This window comes from Tursiops truncatus, chromosome 10, assembly GCF_011762595.2.
Source record: "Tursiops truncatus isolate mTurTru1 chromosome 10, mTurTru1.mat.Y, whole genome shotgun sequence".
Lineage (NCBI taxonomy): Eukaryota > Metazoa > Chordata > Mammalia > Artiodactyla > Delphinidae > Tursiops > Tursiops truncatus.
The window spans coordinates 88,981,654-89,001,307 of NC_047043.1; the positions used below are offsets into that span (position 1 = coordinate 88,981,654).

General features: G+C 35.6%; 1 long non-coding RNA gene across 1 annotated transcript in view; it reads left to right on the forward strand.

Annotated features, from left to right (window-relative positions):
* The window catches only part of LOC141279660 (uncharacterized), a 262,806-nt gene extending 243,987 nt beyond the window's left edge, over positions 1-18,819 (forward strand). Inside the window, exon 3 of the long non-coding RNA XR_012334244.1 lies at positions 18,783-18,819. This is a non-coding gene — a long non-coding RNA (uncharacterized lncRNA). The remainder of the gene's footprint in view (positions 1-18,782) is intronic.
* The last annotated feature ends 835 nt before the right edge of the window (positions 18,820-19,654 follow it).

A 19,654-nucleotide genomic window follows, 5' to 3' on the forward strand; every position in this document is an offset into this window, starting at 1 on the left:
TAGTTTGACCACAAGTAAAGTTTTTTCACCTCTTTCACTTCACAGTTATCTGTATGTGTGCTGCAACCTTATCTGATTATGTCAGGCTGCCTTAGACTGCCATGAAGAGCCTCAATTACCAGTGAACAATAAATGTTAGGAAAAACAACAACAACAACAACAACTTGAGGACAGAATGAGAGAGATAATTCAACTTCCAATGTAGTTGTTTTTGCAATTTTAAAAATTGAGGAACTAGCCCCAAATGTGGCAAATTTTCAGGAATTGCACGAATCAAAATGTTATACCTGGATAGTTAGTGCAAGGTTCCAAGATACAGTTACTAGACTTCAATGAAATGGAAATGTGGATTATCTAAACCTCCTTTCCTTTTTAAAAACACAGGATAATAGAACTTTCTAGGTCTGTGCTGTCCATTATGGTAGCCACTAGCCACATGTGCTTATTTACATATAACTTTAATTCAATTAAATGTTTTAAAATTAAAAAGTAGTTCCCCGGTTGTGCTAGGCACATTACACATGTGGCTAGTGGCTACCATACTGGATAGCTCAGATGAAAATTTCTGCCACCACAGAATGGTCTGTTGGATGGTGCTGCTCTACAGCAACTGAGAAGTACTTATAATTATAGTTGGTAGAGTAGGCTGTACAATGGTTGGAAATATCATAGAGAAGTGTTTTCACAAAATACAAAAATGGGCTTGCACAGATGTTAAACAAAATAACAGCCCAAACTCTTTAGAGAATTTAGTCAAATGCAAGCATTCACTCTGCAATGAAGAGTCTATAATTTGTGATAGGAGAAAGATCCAGAAGAAAAAAGGATCAGGCCGACTCTAAGGGGGAAAAAAAGGCAAGCATTAAGCTAATTCTGATGAAGGCTCACCTGATTTTCCAATTTATTTATAAGCATCTTTGAAGTGTTTTTAACTTTCAGAGTCACAACAGGGGTTTTTCCAATCAATATTTATGTTACTTACATTACACTTGGAAAACAGGTAACACTTTCAAATGCTGATGTATGTGGAAGAAGATCATGTTGGCTCTTGACTGAGTCTATCCATGTAAAATGTCCATGTTGATGATATTCTACCATTCACCATGATGAATTTTAAGCAGAACATACATTTTTATCTGCTTAGATTTTATTTTGGCAGTAAAATATCTAATGATTATTCAATTTGGTCTGAAGTATAAAATATCATTAGAAGTTCAACATAAGTGCTTTGAAATCCAATTTTAACTCTGCCTGTTGCCCTTTACTGTAGATTGAACTAATTAGTTAACAGTAGTTTCCAGCCTTGAAGTCAAGAAGAATTGGCACTTTGCCCACACACTTATGACTTTTCACAATAACAATAATCCTTATATTGGAATTGTGCTTTAGAGTTTGCAAAATGCTTTCAGGCAAAGTGTTTTCACATAGAGTAGCCCAGAAACAGACAGGAGAGTTTTAGCATTCTTAACTTAGAACCGTGGAAACCAATATGTACAGAATTAAGTCATCTGGCCAAAAGACACAGATATGAGCAGAGTGCAAGTTTGATTCTGCTATGCTTTGCTGCCTTTCTAAGCACCTTTTGATCAACATCAGTTGCTACCACCATAGTTTGGCCCAGACTTGGAAGGAGAATAAAGAGAAATAGAAAAAGAAGAAAGAGAGGAAATGAGCAAACATGAAAGTCAGGAGATAATAATTTATGCCCTTAAAAGTAATTGGTATAGGGACTTCCCTGGTGGTCCAGTGGGTAAGACTCCACACTCCCAATGCAGGGGGCCCTGGTTGGATCCCTGGTCAGGGAACTAGATCTTGCATGCAGCAACTAAGAGATTGCATGCCGCAACTAAGAAGCCCGCATGCCGCAACAAAGATCCTGCATGCTGCAACTAAGACCTGGTGCAGCCAAAATAAATAAATAAATATTTTTAAAAAATAATTCGTATAAAGACTCATGATTATGAAATGTGATGTGGTACCCAGGATGGGATTCTGAAGCAGAGAAAGTGCAATAGGTTAAAAACTAAGGAAATCTGAATAAAGTATGAACTTTAGTTAATAATAATACATTAATATTGGTTCTTCAGTCATAACAAATGAACCATAATGGGAAAATTGGGTGCAGGTTATAATGGAATTTGCTATATTACTTTTGTAATTTTTATGTCAATCTAAACTCTTCTAAAATAAAAAGTTTACTTAAAAAAGTATTGTAATTGGTAGTAGGGCATACCCAAGACTCCTCAAGGATCACAGTGCTCTGTGGAGGTCATGTTGCACTTGGCTCACATCTTTGATGAAGGGAACTAGTTTTCATCTCGATTTATGATGTTTGTCCAACTATGACCTGTGGGCCACATCCAGCCCATGTCCTCTTTTGGTAACTAAAGATTTATTGTAACACAGTCATGCTCATAATTTGACATATTCTCTCTGGCTGCTTTTGCACTACCCCTGGCAGAGATGCATAATGATGAAAGAAACCATGTGGAGCACAAAACCTAAAAGATTTACATTCCAGCTCTTTACAGACTAGGTTTGCCAAATGCTGGTACAGAACATCAAATTCTTTCTTTTTCATCAACATCTGTTTATTAATGGGCCAGGCATTCTTCTATGTGGTAGGAACACAGTGGCAATCAAGACAGAGCTGCTTTTCTGGAACTCACCTTCCAGAATAATAAGTTAATAAATAAACAAGAAAAGAGCATCAACAATAAAGTGTGCAAGATTACTTCCAATAGCTCTAAATCTCACAAAGACAATAAAATGAATATAGTTGCTTTAGAGAGTGATGTTTGGGGTGAAGCTGTTAATTTACAATGGGTACTCATGTAAACCCTGAGATGGATTCTGAATAATAAGAAGGAACAAGCTATGGAAAGATAAGGGAAACAGCATTCCAAGTGGAAGGACTAGAAGTGCAAAAATGATCAGTCAGAAACAAGCTTAAAGTTTAGAGCAAGAAAATTTTAAGATTTTTCTAAACCTCAACTACTTCCAAATTTAAATAGAACAAAATTAAATTAAATCCACATCCCATATTTCTTCTTTTCTATAAATTTTTGAAAGGATTTTTTTCAAGGGGATAACCAAGATTTTCATATTCCTTGGGGACTTTGCTAATGAAATCAATGATTATTTTGTGAACATTCCCCATGGGAAAAGAGCAGCACTAAATCTTATTTATTACAACATTATTTGGCATGTTACAATTTTCCATTAAGCTTTAATTTTTTTTCACTTTTTATTCATCCCAAAGAAAAGAAGCTTCAAAGGTTTGACTACTATAATACCAACTTGAAATATGATCTATTCCCTTTCTCTGTTTGACCCGACAAGGAAGGAGCTAGAATGTTCACAAAAGATGATTCATAGGACAGCAGTTTTGAATGATGTTATTTGGTAAACATCTAATTAACTGATAAGATCAGGTATTTCTTGATACCTGGAAACATTAAACTATCTTGGTTAAAAAAGTTCACTTACTATTAGACCTCTTAGCATCCTTAGTACAATAAGCTGTGAATCTACAAGCTGAAGCTTTAAGGGCATAGAAAACACCTACTTGTCAAGGACTCTGGAGAACTCTATTTGAAAAATGATGCTTTTGAAATAATCATTTGCTTCTTTGGAGAATCCAGTGAAATCTGATATTCTTTTTACTTTGGAGATATATGTATGTATGTGTGTGTATATATATAAATTGATCTGACACACCAAAAATGTATTAGCTGAAAATAAATCTGTCCCTTTAGCATGAAAAATAAAATCACCAGGAGGGCCTTTTTTTCCAGTTTTATTAAGATATAATTGACATATAACATTGTGCAAGGTTTAGGTGTGCAACATGTTGATTTGATACACATATATATTGCAAAGTGATTACCACCATAGCGTTAACGCCTCTATCACATCACATATTTTCCATTTCTGTTTTGTGGTGAGAATATTTAAGACCTACTCTCAGAAACTTTCAGGCATATAATCCAGTATTATTAACTATAATCACCATGCTGTATATTTGATCCCCAGAACTTACTCATTTTATAACTGGAAGTTGGCATCCTCTGCCCAATATCTCACCTTTCCTCCACCCCCCTCCCCCAGCCCTTGGTAATCAATATTCTACTCTCTGTTTCTATAAGTTCTGCTTTTTTAGATTTTAAATGTAAGTGATATCATGCAGTATTTGTCTTTCTGTGTCTGACTTATTTTAATTGGCATAATACACTCAAGGTCCATCCATGTTCTTGCAGATGTCAGGATTTCCTTCTTCCTCATGGTTGAATAATATCCCATTGTGTATGTGTACATCTTACATCTTCTTTATCCATTCATCCATTGATGGATACTTAGGTGGCTTCCATATTTTGGCCATTGTAAATAATGCTGCAATGTACATGAAAGTGAAGACATCTCTTTGAGATCCTGTTTTCATTTCTGTTGGATATATATCCAGAAGTGGGATAGCTGAGTAATATGGTTGTTCTATTTTTACTTTTTTAAGGAACGTCCATAATGGGACTGCACCAATTTACATTCCCACCAACAGGGCACAAGAGTTTCATTTTCTCCATATCCTCACCGACATTTGTTGTTTGGTCTTTTTTGTTTGTTTGCGGTACGCGGGCCTCTCACTGCTGTGGCTTCTCCCGCTGCGGAGCACAGGCTCTGGACGCGCAGGCTCAGCGGCCATGGCTGACGGGCCAAGTCACTCCGCGGCATGTGGGATCTTCCCGGAGCAGGGCAAGAACCCGCGTCCCCTGCATCGGCAGGCGGACTCTCAACCACTGCGCCACCAGGGAAGCCCCCTGGAGGCTTTTTAAAACACTGACTGCTGGACCCAACTCCCAGAGTTTCTGATTCAGTAGGTATGAGTGGGCTTGAGAACTTGTATTTCTAACAAATCCCCATGTGATGGTGTTGCTGGTCTCGGGATCACACTTTGAGAACCACTGACCTAGATAGCATTTCAGTTTCTAGGGTTGTATTAATATGCACAATTTCAGGGACCTGGAATCATTAGGAGTTGTGATGTATTAGCAATTTCAGTATCTCCATTAGTGCAAGTCTCATTTTTCACACGTACAATGTGCTACTTGCTTTAAATCAACCATATAAGACAGAGTGTGAAAGATAGAAAAAAAATGAGATGGTCTTTAACACTAAGTGGTTGGCACTCTCAATTTAGATACACAGTCTTTCTCATGTGTTCTTTTTAGACATCTTCAGTTATGGTCCTCTGAGGCTTTCAGTCTTACTAACTTGAAGGTGATATCAAGTCCCCTTCAGGCACTGTCATCTCTGGAATATACACTGTGCTGTCAAAGTATAGAGTTCATATTACTGCTATAATATTTTGGATGTTTTCCTCATCTCTTCATGATGGCGAAACACTTGATTTCATTCCAACTTTAAATTTAAAGATTCACACAAGGCAGTGGTTCTAAAACTACATTGTGCATAGTTTTCACAGAAAGCCCTCATAAAAAAAATTCACATTTCCAGACAATGCCTCTGAATCTAGACTGAAAAGGACCACAGAGTCTTTGTTTGTAATGCATTCTCAAATGATATGAGCAATTGGTCCACTCATGCTTTGAGGAATGTTGGCGAAAATCAGGGAAGTAGTTAAGGTAGGATGTTTCTCTTATTTGCCTGAATATACTGCAGCCTCAGAAATGCCTACCTATACATTTCCTATATTGAAGACTCTCTGCCCATAGACTAGATATTTATGAAAACAATATGATTATCACTTCAAGAATTTTTGAAAGCATATGCTCATCAATCTCCGGGTTAGCTAGAGAATTCATCACAATTTACTCTTACAGAAAAAAATATCTTTCCATAATGTTCCTCAGATGAGTTTTATGAACTGCCTATAAAGATATTAATAAACTGATTAACAGAGAAAGCATACTGTAGTAGAAAGCTTAGTGAACTTGAATCAAAATAAAGATCCATCTATGTGACCTCTAGCCCGTTCTAAATGTCAGTTTCTTAATCTATCAACTAAGGCTAATCCTACCTGCTTTACTCACTCAACAGGTTTTAGAAATGTCTAATAACAGTATGTGAAAATGTAAAATACTTTGTGATCTGTAACCACTGAACACATGAAAAATATTATATTAAATGAAAAGTATTTTATCACCACACCTACATAGCATCAACAGAAGTTTTAGCAATTCTGTTATTCATTGAAAACCAAATAATCAACATGGTTTTATTGATAATTATACCAAGAACAAAACTTAGGTACTTAACATATAATAAAGAAATGTCTTGTTTGCTTTTCTACTCTCAGTTAAGTATGTTGGCATTTAATAGTCCAAAAGTATATTATGAGTTTTCTCTAAAACTATTAAAACTGTGTGCTAGGGCTTCCCTGGTTGCACAGTGGTTAAGAATCCCCCTGCCAGTGCAGGGGGACATGGGTTCAAGCCCTGGTCCAGGAAGATCCCACATGCTGCAGAGCAACTAAGCCCGTGTGCCACAACTACTGAGCCTGCGCTGTAGAGCCCATGAGCCACAACTTATGGAAAGCCTGCGTGCCTAGAGCCCATGCTCCACAACAAGAGAAGCCACTGCAATGAGAAGCCCGCACACCGCAATGAAGAGTAGCCCCCACTTGCCTCAACTACAGAAAGCCCACACACAGCAACGAAGACCCCATGCAGCCAAAAATAAAATAATAATAATAAAATAAAAATTTGAAAATCTGTGTGCTACTCCTTCCTAGACAGTGTAGACTCATTAGTCTAATAGAATGCTATAGGTAACAGTTTTCCCTTGGTAAAATTTCCCATTAATATCCATCAAACATACTTCACTCTTTCAATACTACTTTAATGACTTGTAAACTTTTACTCAGGTACTTCCTAATTAGGTGTATTTGTAATAGCTGTAGCTTTTATTATCAAATTATTCTTGATTCAGACTCTAGGCTGACGGTTGTTTCTTAATTGCTCAGATTTTTTAAAATTTAATTAGCTTTAGAAGGCAGAACAGATGGTCTCTGAATCTGCTGGTGCTATAGCTATGTGATAATATATTTTGATTCTGTCTAATGCGGTGACTCCAGCTTCTCCAAGGAGCTGGAATTTGTATATTTGTTTAAAGCAGCGACACTGGATGCCCTGCCCTCCATGTAAAAGGGCCTAGAAAAATTCTAATACCTGGCCAAAGAAGTTACATAAAAAAATTAATGTAAAACCACTTATCAGAGACTTCCACAAATACCATGTATGCACGACTTTTATCATAAAAGACACAATCTCAATTTAAAAGGAACTTAAAATCTTTTTAAAAACAAGTTAACAACCTCTAATGAGGGACTAATGCAACCAACTGGATAAAATAACTTAAATAACAGAATTATTTGGAAAAAAATAGCAAAATGAGGTTTAAAATTAAAAATTATAGAAGGACTAGAAGTCACAGCAAAGTAGTTTAGCATGGAAAAATAACAGATGCACTTGAAAATGAATGGAACATTACTTACAGGTATTAAATTGAAAACAAAAAAAAAATAAATAGCAGATTATAAATTATAGAAGAAAGTTTTAAAGTACAAGATAGGTCAGAAGATCTATACAGATCAAAGAGAGAATATGAAATTGAAAATAGGAAAAAGACAAGGAGAACAGAATAAGTAGAGATCCCAAATAGGAAACAAAGGGAGAATTAAGAAGAAAATACTTGGTGATAATTGCTGTGAATTTTCTAGAATATTCATAGAATGAACACTTAATTTAGTGAAGAACACCAAAGCCAGATTAAAACAAATGAAAACCAATAGCATAACTACAATATGGGTAAACTTGAAGAACACTACAGACAAAAGATGATTCCTCGGTTTTTGGCTTGTCCAAAGTAATAGATGGTGGGGCAACCCACTGAGACAGAGAGCAGTGGGTGCACGGGAGATGAGGGCTGGTAAGGTCAGTCTTCAATGTATTCATTTTTATGTGCCTTAACACCAGTCATCTGGTGAACACTAGTAGGCAACTGAATATACAAGTATGGATCTGAAAAGAGAGGTCTGGGCTACAGATATTTAGTTCTCACTTGAGTACATGTCAAATGAAGTTGTTTCTGTGGGTCTAGCTGCCTAGGAAAATAACTGAAATAAAGTCCAGGACTTTCTGGAACTGTATATAATGACTGATAGAAGTAGATACACATGCAAAAGAACATGAAAAGATTGCCAGAAAAGAGGAAGAAATAAAAAGGGAAATATTCCTACAAAAGGCAAAGCAAAATACTAAGAGAAGATATTATTATTTATTCTCCTAAATTTGCAATGTGTAATGCTACCTGAATGTATAATAGCATTATATTAGTCTGACATTCTTCTCCTAGCATTAAATGTTAAGAGGAACACACATTCTTAAATATGTTATCATATGTGGGCATCAGAGATCCTTCAGAGATGATGCATATTGCTTATATTCACCTTATTTCTCTAGAAGTTTTAGTAATTATAATCCTCTGCAAACTTTTCTTTAACTGACCAGATAGTAAATATTTTAGGTGTTAGGATGCATTGATCTCTGTTGAACTACTCAACTCTGCTGTTATAGCATTAAAACAGCCATAGACAATACATATATGTTAAGAATAGTTATATTTCAATAAAACTATTTACAAAAACAGCATTGATCCAGAGATGCTAAATATTTAAGAGCATCAGGATTTGCTGTAGGACAGATCTTGAGTTGTTTTTAATCTTTTTACTATATGTAAGTAACACATACACAGCATTTATTTTTATTCTCTGTATTTCTGTTAGGTCAAAAAATGCTTTGATTTTAACTAGAATAAACTAGACAAAATATTACTGGATGCAAATAGTGTGATAGGAAAACATATATTTAATTAGAGAATAACTGCAAACTATATAAAGAGTAATGAGAGAATATAAATAGTAATTTTTGATTAAGGACTATGCCTTATATATGCCAGAAGGGAAATGACATAGATAATCAATCTGATAGAAGAAGAGAAACTATAGAAGAATTCATGATCTGTGTAATAAAACCGAAGTGTCATTTTTGGGGGGAAGTATCAAGACATTCACTTGAATACTTGTGAACAATTCAGTGGTGGAAGAATAATAATAACAAAAGAGATATTCCCCCAAAATAAAAATGTATGTGCGTATGCATACAGGTACACACACACACAAAACTATAGAAATCTCTGTAGCACAATACACTTAAAAATAAAAAATTTATGGTTATGTCATTATTTTAAAATATACTTTCAAATACATATGTAAAATAAGGCTAAATATGTTAATATATACTGTTTTGTCTCCCTGCTACAACTAGAGTAATTTCAGATTTTTTTTTAAAGAAACTGATTTCCAGGAAGGAGTAGACATACATTTCCCTATTCCTTTCACTATGTGCAATCAATATCCTGCTAATTATATGTGAAACAAGTAAAAGGAGACTCAAGGGTGCAGGGAGAGGGCAGACTGGCTGTGGACCTTAGGATCCAAGGGATAACATGATAATGAGGTTTCTGGGTTTTCTCTTTGTCTCATATAGCCCAGACTTCTTTGGGCTGAAGAAGCTAGTAGCTGAAAGAACAAGTGCAGACAAGCAAACAAAACAAAACCTCTTCAGAAGTCGAAGGACCAGGGAAGGGGCAGCCTAACAAGACAGAGAAATTTTAGATAACGCCCACTCTACTTCTGCAGCTTCATGTACACGCACACCAGCAAAGTTGGAGTGGGTCTTCTATGCTCACCGCACTGTAACACAGCACCCCGACACCCCTTCCACCACGGCCACCAGGAGAAGGCCGAGTAGGGAGCCTGGAATTTCATCCCCATCAGGTGGTAAGGAGGTCCACTGCTCCTACAACACTGCAATATCAGTAGAGGCCACGTGGGAAGTCTAGACTTGCACCTCTACCCAGAAATAATGAGATGCCCCACTCACTGGTTTGAGTGGTATCAGAAGATGCCTACTGTACAGTGTCAAGAGACCATCTCAGTGTGGTTTCAGTGAGATGGCACTCTACCACCTCCAAGCCAGGGAGTTACCAGTGGACACCCAGAGGGGAACCTGTACCCCTGCCCCCACACAACAGTAAAGATACTGCCACTCCATCAGGTGTCAACAGAGAGCAAGGGGGACCTAGACTTTTACTTCTCTTAGTTAAAATTAGGAAGTGCCACCCCTTTTCCTGCCACTATAGTATCAGAGGAAACTAGCTAAAACAGAAGGTTTAAATAAGATCCCGTCTCATAATCTAAGGAAAATATGTGAAGGTTTCAGTTGAAAATAACACATCAAGAACCAAAAAGATTTCAAACTGAGTGAAGAAAGGCAACCAATAAATGCCAATACATAGATGACAGAGTTGTTAGAATTACCTGACAAAATTTCAAAGAATCCGTAATAAAATGTAAACATTTTATTTTTGTCAAAAAATATTTTTTTAATTTTTAAATGTCCCACTGAGTAATTAGAATTCTCACCTTAAACAAATGAAAGTCTCAACAAAGAAATGGAAAGCCTCAGCAAAGAAATAAAAGGTATAAAGAACCAAATGGAAATGTTTGAACTGTAAAGTAAAACGACTGAAATAAAAACTCAGTAGATAGATTCAACAGCAGGATGGAAAGAATACAGAAAATAATGAGTGAACTGAAAGATAAAGCAAAAGATATTAGCCAAAACAGAGAGAATATGAACAGACAATAACTAAATAAATATTGCAAATTTTGAAGAACTGCATAGTCAAATATTAAGTTTTGGTATTGGTGTTCCATATCTCTAAGTTAGATACTTGATCTCTTTTGTTCATTGCTTAACCTTCAGATCCTAGAACAACACCTGGCACTTTAGGAGCTTGGTAAATAAGTGTTAAGAGTATGAATAGAAAATCAGTATTTTTTTTTTTTACATCCCATAGTACATCATCAAAGTATTTCAAGATAATTCTTTCTTATAAACAAAAGCTTGAAGGTATAAGATTCTTTCTTATTTGTGTCACATGGTCACCAAATTATGGCATCTTCAGAAATTCAGTGAAAAGTATGTTTCCCCCAACCTCTTTCATTGGTCTGCTGATAAAAAGCCTCCAGGATCTGTTGCTTATTAATATGAATTCTCAGTAAATCTGTTAAGTAAGGCAGCCTGTAGATTAGACTTGAGCTCCATGAAAAATGCAAAAGTCAACCACCAATAATTAGCAGACTCACATAAGCTTTGTAGCATCTGCTTTAAGTCTCATCTAATTGTATCTAATCCCATATCAGTAGGCCTCCCAAGCCTTTGCCTAATGAAAGATTTTATCATAAGTCCATCAAAATGGACTGTGAGAGAGTTATTTTTTTCTTCCTCATCCCTTCAAGGCATTTTAATCCTTTCCCTTTTTAAGAAATGACATTTTGCCTTGTCTTTCTTTGATATTTGTCAAAATGATGACCATTAACTAAACTAGACAATAGCAGGAGCTAAGAACAAAACTAAGTGCTCAGTAAACATACCAAGTGATATATTGATTTATTGCAGTCTTAACTATGCTGCACCTAACTACTGCTTTTCTCTTCCAGGTTTTCCAGAAATTATAAAACCTTTAAAATGACAGTGTGTATGGAAGAAATGATTTCATTTAAGCATGACTTACTGGGAAAATCCAGTAATGTTATTATGCTCCTATTTTAATATTTTTAAAATGTTAATAACTGTAATTATATTTTATATTTTTAATAAATACAGAGTGAATTCTAGCATAGGGTAAATGGACATACTGTGGTCTGAAATAGGGGAAATTTAATTTAGTAAGATCAAATAATTTAGGAAACTGGTTATAATCCAATTTCTAGATAGCAATCTTTAATCTTATAATTGTTTTTCTTTTAGTTATTGTTTAAAGATTTGTCGCTATTGTGGGATACTGAGCCCGTAACAGTAACAACTCAAGTGTTATAGGGAATTCTTCAGTATTCCATAGTGAACTTTGAAGGTATGGAAACAAAACAAAAAAATAATAAGCACAAATTACCATATTACTTACTTTGTTATGCCAATAAACTAGGGTATCAAGAACTAAGCTTTCAAAGATACTATAATAATATGTCTAAATATCCAAAATTTTAAAATTTTATTATATAACAGATGGATTCCATTATTTTTTAAAATTGCAGATAAATTTGTTTTGTTTCTCCTAGTGGAGAGTTTTGAGTATTTAATTTAAGGCCTCATTGCCCCATCATTAAATTCAAAGAAGCATATCTAATGTGAACACTTAAATGTAATGTCACTCATTAGTCTTTAATGAAGAGAAACTTATTCTTTCTCTAAAGAACAGGTGTAAAAATAGTATCTGTCACCTACAAAATTATATATTCCCAAGATTATTAATGTGCATTTAATGACTTTGAAATATTTCTTTGCAATAGTTATTATGCACGTTTCTTTCTTTTTGGCTTCACTTGTAAAAGAGGTTAATTGAAGTCAGAAAGACTGGAATTCTCATGCACCCCAGGACACCAAGCAGAAGCAGAAGCTGAATTTTCCCAAATACCTGTACTAGATGTGTCATCAAGCTGTTTGGCTTTATATACCACGCATTCTCTCATTGGTCCTGTACCTTGATAGCAGTTTTCGTAATGCCTTAGTCATAAAATCTGTCATTAGACAGTTAAAATTCACCTGGAGCTCTTTTTCCTAGGATCTAGTCAACAAGAAAATTGATTTTAATGTCTGTGCCATTACCTGACTCTGCAAGATGGAAAGCAGAATAAAGTAAGGTGGATTGCAGTTAAGATTCACTAGTGTCAAATCACTATCCTTATCACCATTATCATTATCATCACCATCATCACAGTCACCACAAACTCGGCCATTCCTGAAAAGTGTGTTTAGATTTATTATATACCAAATTCCTACATTCTCCATATTTGACCACTGGGCCATGTTAGCACTCTGAATCTCTTTACTTTTCTTTTAAAAGAAAAAGTGCTAATTGGTTCTGATGATACTCAGCAAAACATCTAGACAAATTGTTTTTAAAAAGGCAATCGATTATCCATGCCTATTCAAATATCCTTATGTCTGGCTATGGTAAACTATGCCTCTCTATCTGTTATTGAACTTTTTAGAATTTATCTAGTATATTTAGTGTCATGTAAGTACAGCATTGTTATGCTTTCAAGTATATTACCACCTTGTTAAAACACAATTCATCACAAGACAAAATTCAGTATTCAGTGCCTCCTTAAAATGTATCCAACATGTTTTAATTACGGAAGCAACCAAAAGATTTCATTGTAGACACATTTGCATACATACTGTTTCCATGGCATAAGTCCAAGAATGACAAAATAGCATTATTCTATTTATTTATGCATTCAACAAATAGTTATTTAGTCTCTTGTGGTAGACGTAGTGCTATGTTCTTAGAGGTACAGTAGTATAGACTCTTTCTTGCATTTGTGTATATAAATACATAGACTTCACAAGTAGAATTATGTGTTTTTTCCTGTAGTGGGAAAGTGTTCTTTATGTGCTTCATACTTCATACATTTTTCTCACAATGAGAATCTGAACTAATACAATAACATAAGCAAGTGTGTTACTTCTGGAATACTACTAACATTCAACAAAGGGTTAGATCCTGAGTCTTACATGACTTTCATAATCCACCTACTCCACCCCACTGCACAGGACTATACATAAGGGGGTGCCCCAAAACATTATCCTTTGTTTGGTTGAAAGAAGTAAGACAAAGTCCCTTTGTTTTTAAAGTAATTTGGGTGTTTATTTTTTAAAGCCATTTTGATACATGGAATTTTCATTAAAAATGTAAAACATGTTTATAACTACTTTAATTTAATTTATTAGATATTTTTGAAATGTATACTCTGTGGAAGGCTGATCATCCTGAAGCCTTCCCAACATCCCCAGACACAACCCGTACACATCAGGTGGCCTGATATCTGCAAAATATACACTCATCTTTCAAGACTCTGCTAAAAATCTACTTTCCCTACTCAACTTCTGATACTTTCCTCCTGCACGATGGACTGCCCACTATTTTTTTATATTTATTTCTTTATTGAGGTATAGTTGATTTACAACATTATATGTTTCAGGTGTACAACATAGTGGCTCACAAGTTTTAATGATTATACTCCATTTATAGTTATTATAAAATATTGGCTATATTCCCTGTGTTGTACAATATATCCTTGTAGCTTATTTACTTTATACATAGTAGTTTATACCTCTTAATCCCTTACCCGCATCTTGCCCCTCGCCACTGAAAACCACTAGTTTGTTCTCTGTATCTGTGAGTCTGTTTATTTTTTATTATATTTACTAGTTTGTTTTATTTTTTAGATTCCACATAAAAGTGATAACACACAGTATCTGTCTTTCTCTGTCTGACTTATTTCACTAAGCATAAACCCTCCAAGTCCATCCATGTTGTTGCAAATTGCCCACTATTTCGTATCCCCACTGTATCTTCTTTTCATTTTATATGAAAACAGTGATATCATTTAATTACATTTATTTGTTTATAAGTATAACCTATATAAAAGCCATGTAGCCTCATTGTGCTGCCTCAAATATAGTTGCATTCAAAACATAATCTTACACATAAAAGATAATTAAAAATAAGTCAATTTTATACTCCATCTCCTGGGGATAATGTCAAAAGGAAAGTTATATGTCTAAAATATAGGATTTTTTTTTTTATCACTTGCTCTACTCTTTTGCAGTATTGTGTCTTATATACAGGATTGACAATGTCAAAGATTGTTTTTGTCAAAAGTCAAATAAGTGATGAGATATTCTAGGTTGCTAGAGGTGATGAGAATGTAGTTGAAATGACTGATCATAGGGTTGCAAAATTTTAAGGTGGTTGATAAAAAAAATACAATGAGTTTGCAGCCATAAAAAAGAATGAAATAATGCCATCTGCAGCAACATGGTTGGAACTAGAGATTATCATACAAGTGAAGTAAGTCATAAAGAGAAAGACAAATACCATAAGATATCACTAATATGTGGAATCTAAAATATGAAACAAATGAACTTATCTACGAAACAGAAACCAACTCACAGACATAGAGAACAGATTTGTGGTTGCCAGGGGGAGGTGGGGAGGGATGGAATGGGCGTTTGGGGTTAGCAGATGCAAACTATTGTATATAGAATAGATAAACAAAAAGGTCCTACTGTATAGCACAGGGAACTATATTCAATATCCGGTGATAAACCATACTGGAAAATAATATTTTAAAAGAATGTATATATATATATGTACAACTGAATCACTTTGCTGTACAGCAGAAATTAACACAACATTGTAAATCAACTGTACTTCAATTTTTTAAAAAATCAAAAAAAATGCAATGAGTTTGTATGGTTTGGAAACCAGAATCTGTACTCTCACTTATTAGTAAATATTCTTTGTTTGCAAATGATATAAATTTAATTCAAACTGCTTTGGCCATATCACTGTTAAGTGTAGGGACATTCTTCTGGCAGAGCTGAATCCAGATGCTCCAACAAAGTTAAAGAGAATTATGTGCTGACTTTATTCTCAGCAAGGCTTTTTTCCTATTGTAGCTCCTACAATTTGAGTTCTACGTTCAACCAGCTTAACACTTCCGTAGAGTGTTAAACCTCTTTGCCAAAAGTTCCAGCAAGAGTTAAAGGAATAAATCTTATTCCCAAACTTGAGACATCAAATTAGGACTATGTCTAGCTAAAATTGGGTTTTATGAATATCCTAGGAGGTAGGGATTTGATCACCCCATGTGAACTGCAGGACTGAGAGTAAGGTGGAAACCAAGGAGCTGTCCCTAAAAATAGGAGATATGGAGGCTGATCAGGCAAAATAACAAATGAGCCCTACACCTCACATAAAATAAAGCATACTGGAGATGGATGTTCTTGTTTTACAAAGGTTTTCATGCTAAAATACAAAATGGAGCCAGTAAGATAAAAGGACACATCATCAATCATTTACAGAAACTTTTCACATTTCAAATTTTCAGAAATCCACTTTCCCTTTAGTTACATTTTCATATCAACAGTGTGAATTTTATCTTTAGAAATCTTAGTTGCCCTGCTCTACTGACTAAAAAAGAGCAAATTTCTCTATTGACTAAAAAAGAGCAAATAAGTCGCATGAAATAGGCTTTCTGTCCATCTTTCTATACTATATATCTCTGTATGCATGCATATAGATCATAAATATGATGCACTTGAAATCTTCTCAGTGTGCCCATTAAGGACAGTGAATATACATGGCACTGCTTCAGAGAGCTCAGTGAGTTTACTGAACTTTTCACCTGGCCTAATTCATTTTCCATCACTTTACTTCCTCAGTGTTCTTCCAAAAGTGGATGTATGTGCAGGTAGGGTGTTTGCATGTGTCACCATTTCACTCTGACACCTCTTTGGTGTGGAAATTGCTTTAGGTCTATAGGCATTTCCTCCTCCCCTGCTCTCCTCTCATTTATCTTCAAACTCTCCCTCTGCTGGGGCTCTGCTCTACATTCTCAAAGGTATTCTTAAGTCTTTGCCAGAATTTGTAAATGGACTCCAGTTCAGCCCTTCTTCTTCATAAACTCACCATTTTCTTTCTTATTCTCCCGACCATCAAAATTCTTTAGAGACACTTTGCTCTCAGGGTCTGTGTTACTCCTACCCCATTCATTTTTTTAATTAATTAATTAATTAGTTTGTTTATTTTTGGCTGCATTGGGTCTTCGTTGCTGCATGCGGGCTTTCTTTAGTTGAGGCGAGCGGGGGCTACTCTTCCTTGCGGTGCTCGGCCTTCTCATTGCGGCGGCTTCTCGTTGCGGAGCACGGGCTCTAGGCACGCAGGCTTCAGTAGTTGTGGCATGCAGGCTCCATAGTTGTGGCTCACAGGTTCTAGAGTGCAGCCTCAGTAGTTGTGGTGCATGGCCTTAGTTGCTCCACGGCATGTGTGATCTTCCCGGACCAGGGCTCGAACCTGTGTCCCCACATTGGCAGGCAGATTCTTGACTACTGAGCCACCAGGGAAGTCCATACCCCGTTCGTTTTTAAAATATATCTTACAGTCTGACTTTTGGGCCCATCTATTCTACTGAGCCTGCAATTGTATTAACACTGATTACAAATACCCAAGTATTGATATAATGCCTTCATCTTTGTTGTAATGTCATGTCTTAACAGTTATAGCAAGAACAACTAACATTAATGAAACACAGGTGCCAGGCACCATGCTAAATTTTTATAAGAATTATTTCAGTATCTCATTTAATTTTCACAACATCTTTTGGTGGTGGGCTCTATTTTTATTCCTAACCAGATTCTACTTCTGGTTCTCATGTTCACCTTCTACATTAGAAATATGACCCACTTACTAAACATTGACAGGTGTGTAGCCAATGTGATGATACTTGTAATTCTGATAGGACATCTAGCCCCTGACATGTTGTGAATGAAGCAAATAATTTATATTCTCTTCATTAGGCAGTTGCATAGGCATTGTGCTTTGTAAATTTCAACCTTAGCAGTTCTCGAAAAAATAATAGCGTTCTCTATGTAGCTACCTTAAAATTTTGTTTGCCAAAACTTTACTGTGATGCTCTGGTGTTTTCAGCTGTAGAGGACATGGGACACAGGTTACTGAGTTGGCACAAGTTTTATGATGTTTTCCTCAGAACACTAGAAGTGCACACCTTTCAATCCATCAGCAAAATACTGAGCACACTGCACTGTGTAGGTGAACACAATATGAAGATTCTTCCACCCTTCAATGGAATTGGAATGTTGTGGGAAGTTGAGCAATACACATATAAGAAAGAAACTTAGTAACAACACTAGACAGTAGACTCAGTGCTGAGAAGTGATAGGAAGACTAAGCACTCTTGGACTTCACAAAGGAAAGAGCCAGTTTTGAATATGTAGTGACCAGAAACAAGAGTCCAAAGTGCAGTTTGATGGACAGGTCAGATAGTGATTAAGCAGAAGGAAGAGAACATCATAGGTTCATGAAACAGAGTGAACAAAGGAAAGAGATGGAAATAGCAATTCTAACAGCTCATTTTTATTGAGTATTGACTCTGTGCCAGGTAAAATACTAAATGTTTTGCTTGTAAACTCATTCAGGGAGAAGTTAGAGATGTACTTGGAAAAACTTTAAGCAGTCAATAAGGTGACCAGGGTTATTCCTTGTTCTGACACTATGTGATCTTACTGTGCTAAGATCTTTTCCCCTGGGGGGCCTCAGTTTTTTCACTTGGCAAATGAATAGTACACACTGGGCACTCTTGAAGTTTCTTCCTGGTCCAAATTCTATGTAAAGAGGTCAACATAGGAAAAATGATTATGGAACTGGAAACTGCAAAATGATTGTTAGTCTTGGGGATTTTAGCTCAGAGACGCTAGGATCATTTAGTTAATACTATGTTCAAGGCATTTTGCCAAGTCACCTCATTTTCTATTCATTTGAATTTTGTAAAAACTAAGGTCCTGATCAACACTTATTTATGATTTTACATAAGGGTAACTCCTTCATATGCCTATAGGAAATAGGTAGGTAATGTAAATAAATTAATAACATCACATGGTAACTATGGTAATCTGGAGAGCAAAGTCTCTAAGCAGGGAAGTCAGTAGCCTGCAACTGTTAGTACTGTGGGAATGGTATTATGTCCTCTGCTTCACAGTAATTAGGAGAGGATTCAGAAGGATGAAAACCATAATCATGATTAACCTGTTCCTATTTTCTATGTTTTCTTCCAGGCACTTATCATACACCATCATATGACTCTTAATGCTGGACATATATCTCTTGTTTCCTATTTCAGGTAAGAAAAACTTGAAGCGTAAAGAAGCTAAGTAACACCCAATTTTTACCAACAGTAAGAAAGGGAGAAGGTGATGACAAGTTTCAAACTCAAGATAATCTAGTTGTAAAGCTTTTCTGACTGTCTCTTGAAGTTTTTTGCCCTTTATTTGATCCCCAATGATTTCTTCTTTCCTGAGTTCCTCTAGATTAATATCTAACAGCCGTTTGTCTATCATGTGGAACTCATATAATTAAGACTTTACCCCTCTACAGCATTCATTTTCAAACATGGACCATGTTAACATGTTCTGCAGTTTGAAGAAAGTTTCTTCACTGTCATTTCTTATGCATGCTCTAAAATAAAGATCTGCTTAATGGACAATGTTATCCCATGGCCCATAAATATTAATATGGATGCCGTTAGTTAGAGTGGAATGTGCTCAGTTGTGAATGTTTTCAAAGAATATAATTGCTGATTTATTTTTACATTAGAGGATGTATTCTTAGCATTTGGAATCATTTGTGCTTAATTGGTATCAGCTATTCTCACATCAATAAATGAGTAAACAAAACTCACATTACTAGCCGCCAGTGACACAGGAGAAGTTGAGTTCTGGTGCCTTCCTAGACCTTGTCACTGATTACTACACTCACAGCCATCCAACTGGTGAGAAGAACCCTGTCAGCTGACACAACATGCCTCTGATGTAGAGGCAGCATAGAAAGAATGCATGAAGTTTGCTTGTTCCAGAAAACATTTCATTATATATAATTAAGATATACAAAAAGGGGGTACTCAAATTCTATAGCTTATTGCCAGCCAAAT